Consider the following 12,677-nt stretch of genomic DNA (forward strand, 5'->3'; position numbering starts at 1 on the left):
CTTGCAGTAAGCAGCATGGCAAGGGTCAGCAGCATAGCACACAGTCTCAGATTCTGAATCAAGTCCTTGATGGACTGCTGAGATGTCAACTGTGGCTGAGTGATGTGGGAGAAGTCAGGAACTGACTAGTGGCTTTCAGAGATTTCCTGATTAGACACCTTCTGTGAGTTAGTTTCTCTATTTACCTATGATTCCTAGTTTAAGGTTTCCCTAAGGAAATAAAGACACTCAATTTTCCTTCCTCTTTTTGTTCAGAAATTCCTAGCATTTCCACCAAATACTCCCCAAACCATCCATGTCTTTCTGGAAGCCTGTTCTCCTGACTTGACATCCTCTCTGGCTCATGGACTAGTGTCATATGCTGATTATAAATGCCAAGAATATTGATAATTTGGAAAAATACCAACAAAGTGAGAAATATACCTGCCTAGAATTTACTTCCTGTGCCAGCCAGTCTCAGATTATTGAAAAACATGAAATCTGTCATAATTCCATATAGAAGCTGACCTCTTCAGCAGTTCCTGTGCAGCTAATCATTATTATTGAGGTTTTACTGTACACAAAGCTGAGTGGCTGGAGGATAGAGATGGATGACTCATTTTTATTACAGTTTGTTCCTCTGTAAGTCCAAAAGTTCTTCTCTAAATAGGCTCCCTAAATATGGTGATCCCAGTCTGCCCCCGGTCTGCCCCCAATGGTCCTTATTTACTCTGGTTATACCATTATTACACTCTTTATTCCACTCTTAAAAAAAATCTGACTCCATCTATACTTTTGTCCTCAATGGCATCAGTCATTATCACAAAGAAAATGTCTTTATTAATAAGAGCTTAATATATAACTTTTGAAGGCATTGTAGCCAAAAGTTACTTCATGAGATATAATAAATTTGTAATTATTATCATTTGACTTCATGGTCCTAAATTATTCAGATATTTTAAAAATGCAGATAGTCCAAAATTGTTGTGTACCCTCGTGTAACATGATGGTAATGAGGAAATTAACACTGACAGAGTGCTGCATTCTACTACATCACTCTGTTTGGATTTGGATGATTTCCCCACTCATGGCCTTTTCCCAGGCCAGTGCAATGCAGAATTGCACAGTGCATCTTACTATGATGCTGTGGCTTTCTTCACCACCATGACTTTGCCAATTTTTGAATGGTAGCAGCAAGTTAGCTCGTAGACTGTCTCTTGGTTTCTGTTTATTTGGTATTTAGTGATTACATTGTTCTATTTACTCACAGCAATAATTCAAGAGAGGAGACTTAGTTTGCCTATTGCAACATTCTCAGACACATTGACAGAACACAGATCAGGGAGAACATTTTTACTTTTCTATTTAGTAGTATTACCCACAAGATTTTTTTCCATTTTATATTAAAAAGTTATTTGGGATATTACACTTTTTTATTGGCTTTATAAATCAGTGACTCACAATAGTTTCCTTAGAGGGGAATGGCTGCTTGGAAACTAAGCCCAGTTACAAATTAAATGTACCTGGATAATCCGATATGGCCAGCTTTGATGGTAGAAAACTCTATGTGGTGAACTACCCATCAAAACACACCCTTAAACACCCAGAAAGGGTACTTTTCCACCCTGCCCTCAGTACATACATAATGCCAGAGAGTAAATGAGTGAAATGATTTGAGTATTACTTGAAATTTTACTAAGCATTTAGATCTGTCCATGGGTTAAGTAATAGTGGAGGATTGCATTCCCCCTAAAATTCAATTATGTGTCCAATCAAAAAATTTGACCTTCTTCAAAAGGGAAAGTTTTTATTTACTCTTGAAAATCTTTCTTTCCTTTTTTCCCAAACATAGGCATTCAGATGCCATCTTCCCACAACCCCTCCTAAGGACAATGGTCATCAACAGCCATGGCGGTGGTTAGGGCTGAGCAACACCATGGCCAGCTTCATGCTCCAGGGAGAAGGCTGTACTTCCTCTTGTTTCCCAGAACTCTACAGGCTCTAAGGAATTTCTCTGGTAACACTACAGAAATGAGTCCAAAAAGTACTGTCTTTGAAGAGCTACCCTTTAGAGAATGGATTCTTTATTGATTCAGTGGATTCACTAAGATCCAGGAGATAATTATGAAAGAAACACTAGGTTATGCACAATTTGTTGATTCAATAAGGAATAACCCACTTTAGTTACACACCATAGAATTCACTCGATGCCACAATTTATATATTCAGTTGTTGGCGTTTCAATATTCATTCATTTTAAAGAGCTGCACTAGGGATGGGAGAGAGCTCACTTGGCAAAGTGTTAGCTGTGCATGCTCATTCCCCCAAACCCATGTACAAAGCAAGGTATGGTGATGTGGGCTTATAATCCCAGAACTGGGGAGGTTGAGACGGACAGCTCCCTGAGGCTCGATGGCTGGGCAGCCTAGTCTAATCCATGAACCTTGGGTTAAATGCCTTGTCTCACAAAAACAAAGTGAACAGTTCCTAAGAACAATACCCAAGGTTCACCTCTGTCTTTCATATGCACCCTCAACATATGCACACACACATGCACACACAAATACAAATATATACATGAATACACATGCACACAGAAAAGTAAAAACAAATAAGAGAACTGAACTGGTCATTCAAGGTGACAACTTACAAAATGCTATTTAGCCAACTTAAGGTTTTAAGTATTTAAAAGGAAAAAATAAATAGCTTTTATCCAAAAGTTAACAGGACAATAGTATAATATACATACATACAATATTTGAACATGTATTTTATTGGAACACAAATTTGAAAAAGAATAGACTTTGCTTCTTAGATGTTATCAAATGAATAAAATCTACTGATATTTATGTATTGGAGATGCTTCATTGTTACATACACTCCATTTGTCACAAACACAGGGAAAATCTGATCATGTCATCACAGGCTAGTATATGCAGATTCATCTGTGTGAGTCTGCTGTGGGATGTTCTGTATGTCAAATGTGTTGCTCTGACTGGTTAAAATAAATAAAGTGCTTATTGGCCAGTAGCCAAGCAGGAAGGATAGGGTAGACGGGACAAGGAGGAGGAGAATTGTGGGAAGTGGAAGGCTGGGTAGAGAGATATTTCCAGCCACCGTCATGACAAGGAAGATGTAAGGTACTGGTAAGCCATGAGCCATGTGGCAACTTATAGACTAACAGAAATGGGTTAATTTAAGACAGAAGAAGTAGATAATAAGAAGCCTGCCATGGCCATACAGTTTGTAAACAATATAAGTTTCTGTGTGTTTACTTGGTTGGGTCTGAGCTTCTATGGACCTGGCGGGTGAGAGAGATTTGTCCTGACTGTGGGCCAGGCAGGAAAACTCTAGCAACATGATTCCATCTATCTGATTCTGTCCTTCAGTTCCCATACACATGTGTGCACAGGATGACAGCTAGAAGCAAAAAATCAAAACAAACAAACAAACAAAAACCACTACATACAGATTGACTTGGAATTGTAGAACCCCTTGAAAGCATAAATATTGTATTTTCAGATAATGTTAAGGCACATCTTCTGTTTTGCCAAAACGAATATAGTAAATACTCTAATAATTTCACTTAGCTAACTTTATACCAAAAGCCAAGTGAAAGTTGGGGCCATATGTTCATGGCATGGGATAATTTGATTCTAATAAAATAGTGGGGATTCTGGTTCATCACAACTTAATTACACATTCTTATTAGTACAGAGATTCATTGATTCCAGGCCTATATTTTATTTTATTTCTAATTAATTTCGATACGCCAGATGACTCAAGTTTTATTAAATGTGAGCATGCTCCTGTAGGCATTATGTAAAAAATGTGGTTATACACCAACACAGCTACCAGTTGCTGGTAGTAACAGTTATTACATTGCACATATTTTATCTTATAATATGTTAAACATTTTGTCTTGAATTTCTATTTGCCACACAGTTTTAAATTTGCATGCTAAATTAATAATAGAAATTTGTATTTATAAGTGATTTAAATTCCTTGAAACCTAGTAGCTTGCTTGCTGTAGTAACATTTATCATAGATGCTTATTGAAAGAATTAAATGAAGTAATATATACAGAAGCACCCCTACATTTCCTTTATAAATTATATATTCATTTTCTCTTTTCCTTTTGTAGGGTATAGGAGTAATATTTCTGTCTTTTTTCCTAGCAATTTTGCTAAATGCAACTTCACATGCACCATGTCACTGACCTTCATTACTCAAGCTTCCCCCTCCCCATGTATTAGAGAGCTCCATGAGCTATTATTCAAAATCATTATTTCTGACGCCATCTTCTGAGGTGTGAGCATCTGCTAGCTCCTAACAGAGGGTGCAGCTGTTGTTCAGAGACTGTCTATGTTGTGTTGCCAAGCAACCGCTGCAAACCACATCCAGAGGCAGGTTGCTTGCCCAGATGCACCTGCCTGCCGACCCAGCTATTTATTTAATTAAAAATCTGTTCCTGCACAACAGCTTGGCCGGAAAGGCAACAGCAGCAATCGATTACAGCTATATTAAATGACCTACCCACATTGTTTCATTGACTATTCATTGCAAAGCAAAGGTGTCTCTGGCCACTGCCACTCACTCTGAATGACTTTGCAGGAAGTGTGCAAGAGCAAACTGTAAATGGGTTCTATCTGCATTCAGAGATGCAGGAAAGCAAACTGTCAGGAACATCATGCATATAATATAATGTGCCCCAAATAAAATATCTCACCAACAAGAGAGCTTCTACCAAGATGACACTGCAGTTGTATGCAATGGAAAGGGGAATTTAAGGTATGAACGCACTGCATAGAGAATTATGTTTCCATGGTCTGAGTTGCTTTATTTTCCTGTCAGTTGAAAGAAATAACTGATCACTTTGGGTACACTAGAGCCCACTCTTAGATCACTCTACTTTCATTCTGTTCTTCCTGTTTTAAAGTTGGCAGTTGTCTTTAGGTTGACTACATTTTATTATAAACAAAACTGTCACAAATTAATATTCATCACTGAAATTTCTTTTTCAAACCAGGCATTGGCAATGCTTATGTATCTGTCAATAGCACCCTGCCCTTTGAATGCCTTCCAACACACACACACACACACACACACACACACACACACACACACACACACACACACATTTTGAGGAGCAACTCCATCTAGTAAGGCTTTGGGAAGTAAACACAGATCATCTTGGTTGCAACTGCATGACAGATTTATTTTTAATGCTTGAGGGGAGGACTTTAAACTGGGACTCCAGAGCAAAACTACTCCTTCCTAGTTTTTATGGCAACTATTGACATCAAGAAGGATATTTATTAACAATTCAATATTTGTAATATCATAAATTATTATTTAAATCCTAGAATTAGCTCTCTTTGCATGGAAGAAAAACTACCTTGCACAGGAAGCTTAGTTTCAGAAGAAGTATTAAATAAAATATAAATGGTGATAATTTTATGTGAAGGAAGGCTCACAGTTAAAGAATATAACCGAATTTTTTACAACAATGTTCATATATATATACATATATATACATCTGTTTATATCTATGAACCCAAAGTGCCTTAAACACTTTAGAGATAAAATTGGGATTAAGCTAGAAATGCCACCTACCAGCACACCAGTATTCTCCCTAGTTTTATGTACTTCCTATCTTTATCCAGGTACAAACCTCAGAAGCTTCAATTTTCTATGTTCCCTTATGCTGTATTCATGTCTACCCTTTTCTTATTGTTGAGATTGACATTACTTCTATTAATTATCAGTAAAGTTTAAAGACCTGAGGATATAGCTCAGTAGTATAATACTGTCTGGCATGTACAAGGTCATGGGTTCAATTTCCACTCCACAAAAGAACTAATTAAATAAGTGAAGCTTAGTTTTAGTGTGTATTCCTCTTATTTCTTCTCCCTTCCAAGGAAATAACACATATCTGGAATCTTTTATTGGGTGTATGTGCTAATTTGAATAATAATGGTCCCTATAGGCTCACAGATATAAATACTTAAAAGGTATAGTATGTTTAAAAATGTGCTTAGATGCTAAAGAAAGAAAAGAAAGTGGGTATAGACAGGCATACAAAAAAATAAATAGCTTAAAAATAATAAAATAAAGTCTTTAAAGAAAAATAAAGTAATATAAAAAATTCACATAAAGATGGGAAATACACAGTGTGTCTGGATCTTGCATAGTGTTTGCTTAACTCTGAATTTTTTAAAGGCCGTGGCAATTTGAAAGAAAATGGCCCCCAAAGGGACTGGCACTATTAGGAGGTGTGGCCTTGTTGAAGTACATGTGGTCTTGTTGGAGGAAGTGTGTCATTCTGGGGTGGGCCTTGAGGTCTCTTTTCTCAAGCTTCATCAATGTAACAATCAGTTGACTTCCTGTTGCCTGAAAGATGTAGCACTCTGCTCCAGCACCATGTCTGCCTGCATGCTGTCATGCCCCACCATGATGATAATGGACTGAATCTCTGAAACTATAAGCAAGTCACCCCAATTAAATGTGTTTTTTATGAGTTGACATGGTCATGATGTCTTTTCACAGCAATAAAAACCCAAACTAAAACCTATGCTAATGTACAAAAAGCAATAACTTCTGAGAGACACTGGATTATGGATACTGCTAAATTAAACCAATGTATATATTTTTTGTTTTATATGTTTTGTCAGGAAAGAGTTTATGCCTTTGTTTCAACAGAAAACAAAAAATTATGGTTCTCTTTAAAATTAATGAAGATCAGATTTAATTGAGGGAGATTTCTGAAAATGTTGTCTACAGACATGAAAAAAGAAACCAAGAAAGACTACAGACAGGTGAAATACATGCTGATCCCTCTAACATGGGAACAGCTCTGAGACTGGATGATACATGATAAATCTTGTTGGCTACAGAGTCCTCATGACTTATTATTACATGCCATCCATATTTTCATATGGTGTGGATATAGGTTTGGTTATATAGTCCAAACAAATTTATAAATTTAACAGATGCCTTTTACCTGCCCAAACATAAAACAAAACAAAAAAAATCATCTTTAACTAACTTGTGCACACTGGACATTTCCATACTTGTGTTAATGCACTTCAAAGACCTGTAGAATGTGGCATTTAAAATGTTTTAATAGCCGGGCGGTGGTGGCGCATGCCTTTAATCCCAGCACTTGGGAGGCAGAGCCAGGTGGATCTCTGTGATTTCAAGGCCAGCCTGGTCTCCAAGGCAATTTCCAGGAAAGGCGCAAAGCTACACAGAGAAACCCTGTCTCGAAAAAGCAAAAGAAAAAAAAATGTTTTAATAACATAAGGCTTTTCATAACAGTGAGACATGTCTGCTCCTTGCAGCATAAATTTACTTCAAAATAGGAGGAAGAGCATCAAAGAACTTCCATATGGAGTTTGCTTGCAATGTGACAAAGCTAGTCATTTGGGCAAAAAACTGTGCTTGCCTCGGGTTCTGACAGTATGCTGTTCAAATAAAATGAACAGGACACAAAATAAGGCAACAAGCAAACTTTGCCAGACAAGGTAGGACAGTCCTTCAAAATTCCTGCTTCACAAGAAAGTCTGTCAGATATTCTAGGCCTGTAAGCTAAAGAAGGATGCCCTAACATTACAGAGGAACCTTGGGTGATCCAGGCAACCAGATGTCTCTGCCATTTCTATAGTTTTGGAAGTTGTTTGCTCTGTACTTCCTGTTTACTCAGGTAATATATCCTTTTTGAGTCTTTGATGGAATTAAAAACTAGATAGTTATAGTTAAAATTTTCTTTGTTACCAAATACAACAAAGAAATTCCCAAAAGAGGTATAAAGTATATAAGGTTAAGAAACATAAATGCTTAAGTTGTTTAAATAAGAAGATGATTTGAGGTCTAAAAAAATTAGTTTTGGGTTGGTAATGCAAGTTGGGATAGAAAGTGAATTAGATACAAAACTTTGGACTCAACAAGTTAGGAGAGATAATGAATATTTTCTTTGAATTTGTCAATACTAATGAACTGAACATTTTAAGTGTAATTATTATCTGATAATTGCATATAGTTTTACTATGGTAGAGTTAAAACCTTTCCTTTTTATTTATACTAAAAGGGGGAAATGTTGTGGGATATTTTTACACTGTGTGAAGATATATTGCTGTGATTTGTTTAATAAAGTGCTAAACGACCAATAACTAGGCAGGAGGTATAGGCAAGACCTCTGGGCAGAGAGAGAGAAAGGAGAAGATGAATCTAGGCATGTGAAAGACACCCAGAGATGTGGAATGAGTCAGAGACACAAAATGAGAGAGAGGTAAAAGTCACATGGTAGAATGTAGATTAATAAAAATATGGGTTAAATTAAGTTACAAGAATGAGTGGAACAAGCCTAAGCTAAGGCTGAGTTCCCATGACTATTAATAAGTCTCCATGTCATTATTTGGGAGCTGGCAGACCAAAGAAAAATCCAGCTGCAAAGTACATCCCTGGGGGGTGTGCTTTGAGGTTTCAGATGCTCAAGCCAGGACCAGTGTGACTCTTGCTTCCTGCTGCCTGCCTGTCCAGATGTAGAACTCTCAGCTCTTTCTCCAGCACCATGTCTGCCTGTGTGCTGCCGTTTCCTACCATAATGATAATAGACTAAACCTCTGAACCTCTAAGCTGACCCCAATTAAAGATTTTCCTTTATAGGTGTTGCCATGGCATTGTCTCTTCACAGCTGTAGAAACCCTTCAATTTGATAACTGTTATTACTTCTTTTAATCCATACGAGTGGTCCTTAACAGAACAAAAAGAAGTATTTGGCAATATTTTTATTTTCTTCTAGATTTGAGCACACCAGTGGCAGAACACATAAAGTATATTCAAAAATATTGTTCTTTTACCAAATTCTACATTTGTGTCTATTTTGTGTGTCCATTCAGATGAACTAATTCTTCAAAGCCTGACTAAATCCCACCCCTTGACAGTATCATTCTATTGTAGTGTACTACTACCCTATCTATAGACATCGGTTACTTGAAGGATTGTGAAAAATTACATTGTACAACCATCCTTTCAACAACTTATAAATAAAAAATTATACAGACCACAATGGTAGATTTCTTTGTAATAGCAAAGGTTTTAAAAGCTATAATAGTAATTTTTTAATTATGTGAAGAGAATAAAAAGTACTAATGGTGAATATAAATCATAAATTATATAAACAAATTACCTTCCTTGTCTGGAAGTAGTAATATATGACATTAACTACTGTTCGAACATCAGTATTTATCAAAGAGAAGTCATCTCAGGTGACCTACAAGTACTTCATGTTTGTTTTTCAAATCTCATCTCTTAAAATCTTCCCAAGCATTTTCTTTTGTTCTTAGTTTCAGTTTTACCACCTTACCTCTAGATACCTTCTCTAGAATACACGGAATTTGATTTTATATATTTAATAGCACAGACTGAGTTAATGAAAGTTAAACGGCCTATAATTAGCATCTGCTGTCTATCCTTATTATTACCAGATAATTATAGTTTTTCCTAATAGTCTCTTTCCTATTCTGTCTACATAGTTTGCATTGATGGTAGGATGGTCCTTCTTGACCTCTCCCTCTCCCTGTGTGTGTGTGTGTGGTGTGTGCTCGCGTGCATGTGCGTGTGCGTGTTTGCACATGCACATATGCTAAGAAGTGGTGCATACACACATTTAGTATCTTCCTCGATTGTTCTCTGCCTTCATTTTTGAGATGAAGTCTCTCACTGAACTTGAGGCACACTGACTCAGTTCTCTAGACTGCTTCGACAGCAGCTCCCATCTTACCTCCAAGCACTGGAATTTTCTAAGTACACACTATCTGTATCCAGCTTTTCATGGGCACTGAACATCTAACTTTAGTCTTCAGAATTGCAGGCCACACTTTACTGATTAAGCCATCACCCCCCCCCCAAGACAGAACTCTTTCTTCCTTTTAATTTTTAAACATTTATTTATTTATATATTTTATGGGAGTGCAGTGAGTGCTGTAGCTCACATGTACAAATAAGAGCACAATTGTAGAAGTTTATTCTCTCCTTCTACCATGCAGATTCTGAGGATCAAGCTCAAGCCATTAGGCTTGGGACCAAGCATCTTTTCTACTGAGCCGTCTTCCCTGCCAAGACAGAGCTTTCTAAAACACACAGGTAAAGTTACTTGCCTGCCAAAATTTCCTATGGCTTCTGATTGTTTATGAAGTCTAAACCTTACTACTGAGTACATGAATTTCAAAGAAAAGGTCTTCACTGAAATACTAATTCAAAATTACTTCCCTCCTGAAATTTTAACAATTTAACACCTCATCCTTTGTGTACCCTTCTTGCCTCATTCTTTCGCCTGACATACCACTGGCCATGACTTCTTGGTTGTATGAATGCTTAAGAAATACTTGTCAATTGACCAAACCATCTTCACCAATCTAAGACTGTGGCCAACTTCATCCTCTTTAGTAAGTTCTTCTCAGTCACCTGGCCTAACACTGTATCCCTCTCACAGGGATTTTCCAAGTTGTGGAGAGTTACAATAGAAGATGAAATAGGCACATTTCTGTATAGAAGGACAAGTGGGGAATGGTTCTCACCAATTAGAATGACTTCGTTATTTTCAGAATATAATGTTTTCTAAACCTATACAATCACCAGAATATTGGAAAGTTATTTTTTAAAAGTAAAACAGCATAACAATGAAAGCTTCCCGTGGTTCTCATGATCAACCAGGTTTAGCAGTCTTTCAGGAGAGTGTCCTGAAAGAATAAGGATTAACACGTTGCAAAAGTGCAAGGAGTTAGGGTCTTATCATATGCCCCTATCCCTCATAATCTAAAGCCTGACATGAAATAACACAAAGGCACCTTGTGGAAATCCTTGGCTATGCAAAGATGCTGTTTTCACTTAATATAGAAAATACACTTGCAGGAGATTACCTTCCAGTGTGAATGGCAGGATTTTGTTTTATATCTGAACCTGAAGGGCTAGCAACCCAGGAAGTTCCTGTTTCTGAGACTCCATCCTCAAGAAACAAGTCCTGAGGTTCCGCTTTTTTATAATTCTTCCCAAAGAACAGGATCAAGCAGTGGTTTATTGCCAGCCCACGAGGAAGACAGAGCATTAGGAGATTTATAGGGTGGAGTGGTTTCAGAAGACAAGAAAGGGAGGAAGCAGCAGAGCATGGAGCTCTCTGACGCTTGCTGCCCTCTTCCCAGCAGGGACCAAGCCGAGATCTTATATAATCTACTCTCCAATCTCTAGCACACTGTGGAGTCCATAAGGGTGAACTACAGCTTTTTTGAAAGTAAAGTTTAAAAACCAAGAACAAAAGAAAAAAAAAAAGGCACCCAAAGCCTCTTTTATTTATATTCCTTGGTATTTTACCAGGTGCTTGTTGAGCTAACAATAAGATGTTTGTTTTAGAGTATGCCAACTGTTCCTGTCTCTAAGGTTCAGTGTCAGAAATATCTGTAATTGGGGGGATGTGTTTGTTGAGTGAATATGAAATCTCTTCATGCCTTTCATAAGGCTATGGAGATGTTAGCTAATATAGTTCTTATGAAAAGCGAGCAGTAGAGAAGCTTGTGATCATGGGGATGCAACTTCTCGCTTTTATCAGTGTAGGTGACCCTGCAACATGGACAGGTGTTTGTTCTAAGCTTGAATTACTTCTACTGCAAGGAAAATATTGTGTGACCACTCCCCTGTCACGGAGTTGTTACGTTTCTCATCCTATGTCCTTAAAGTCCTCACACAGTACCTGGAGTTTGTACCAAAATACCCCTTGGCAAATGACAGATGCATTAGCTCAGTTTGACTGAAACTCAGAATATATAGAAATGAGTGATGAAATGTGAGTCTATATTTGTCCATCAAAAGTGGACTTATGCTGCGCTGAAGGAAACTATTCAATTCTCAAATCATCCTAAACTATATTTTGCTCTTTCATGTAGCGTAGTGGATAAAAATTGATTTTGAGTATTTCCCCTCTACTTCAATAACAATAATAATAGTAATAATAATAATAACAATAATAATAATAATAATAATAATTACTATCAAAGAAGTAGCCTCAAAGAGAAACCTAAAATGGATGTTTTTCTTCAAGCTGATGTAAAGTATGTTTATATAAATGACTCAAAGAAAGGTATTTGTAACATATGTCTGGACTGTCGAGACCCCAGGGTAAATAAACAAGAATATGGTATTAGGAATTGCCCTCACCATATGTTATTGTGTATCTAACACAAAACCAGTAAGAAAAGAACCCTTGAAACTTGAAGTCCTTGCCATGACAGGCTAGTGATGGAGGGTCACACAGATGCAGATTTTCGCTTCTGATGTGCCATCATGTCCATAACCCAGGGAAAGCACTACATCCCTCTTTGCCTTTTGAATGTGTGACACTCTCTCTCATGTGACATACAGTTTACTGTGTAGTTTTGAACACTGGAATTTATATTTATTGGAGGGCTTCTAAAGCTCCCATCTTTTGTTGCTTTTATTTATATTTTGTCCATTTCTGCTGTCCCCGCCTCTTGGTGAATATTGTTAACTGATTTAAACAAATTCAGCAAAGTTAATCCTTCCCACACCCAGAGATATATATGTGACTTATCACCTATTCAGAGGTTCTGGAAGTGCCCCACTGTATGAAATTACCTTTATTCCAGTGTGGCCATTAGAGGACACCAAATAATAGCTATGTTTCT

The 12,677-nt window shown here is 37.2% G+C and overlaps 1 pseudogene; it reads right to left on the bottom strand.

Annotated features, from left to right (window-relative positions):
• Nucleotides 1-1,835: 1,835 nt before the first annotated feature.
• LOC118581002 lies at nt 1,836-2,033 on the bottom strand (annotated as a pseudogene).
• Between the last annotated feature and the right edge of the window lie 10,644 nt (nt 2,034-12,677).

This window comes from Onychomys torridus, chromosome 3, assembly GCF_903995425.1.
Source record: "Onychomys torridus chromosome 3, mOncTor1.1, whole genome shotgun sequence".
NCBI lineage: Eukaryota > Metazoa > Chordata > Mammalia > Rodentia > Cricetidae > Onychomys > Onychomys torridus.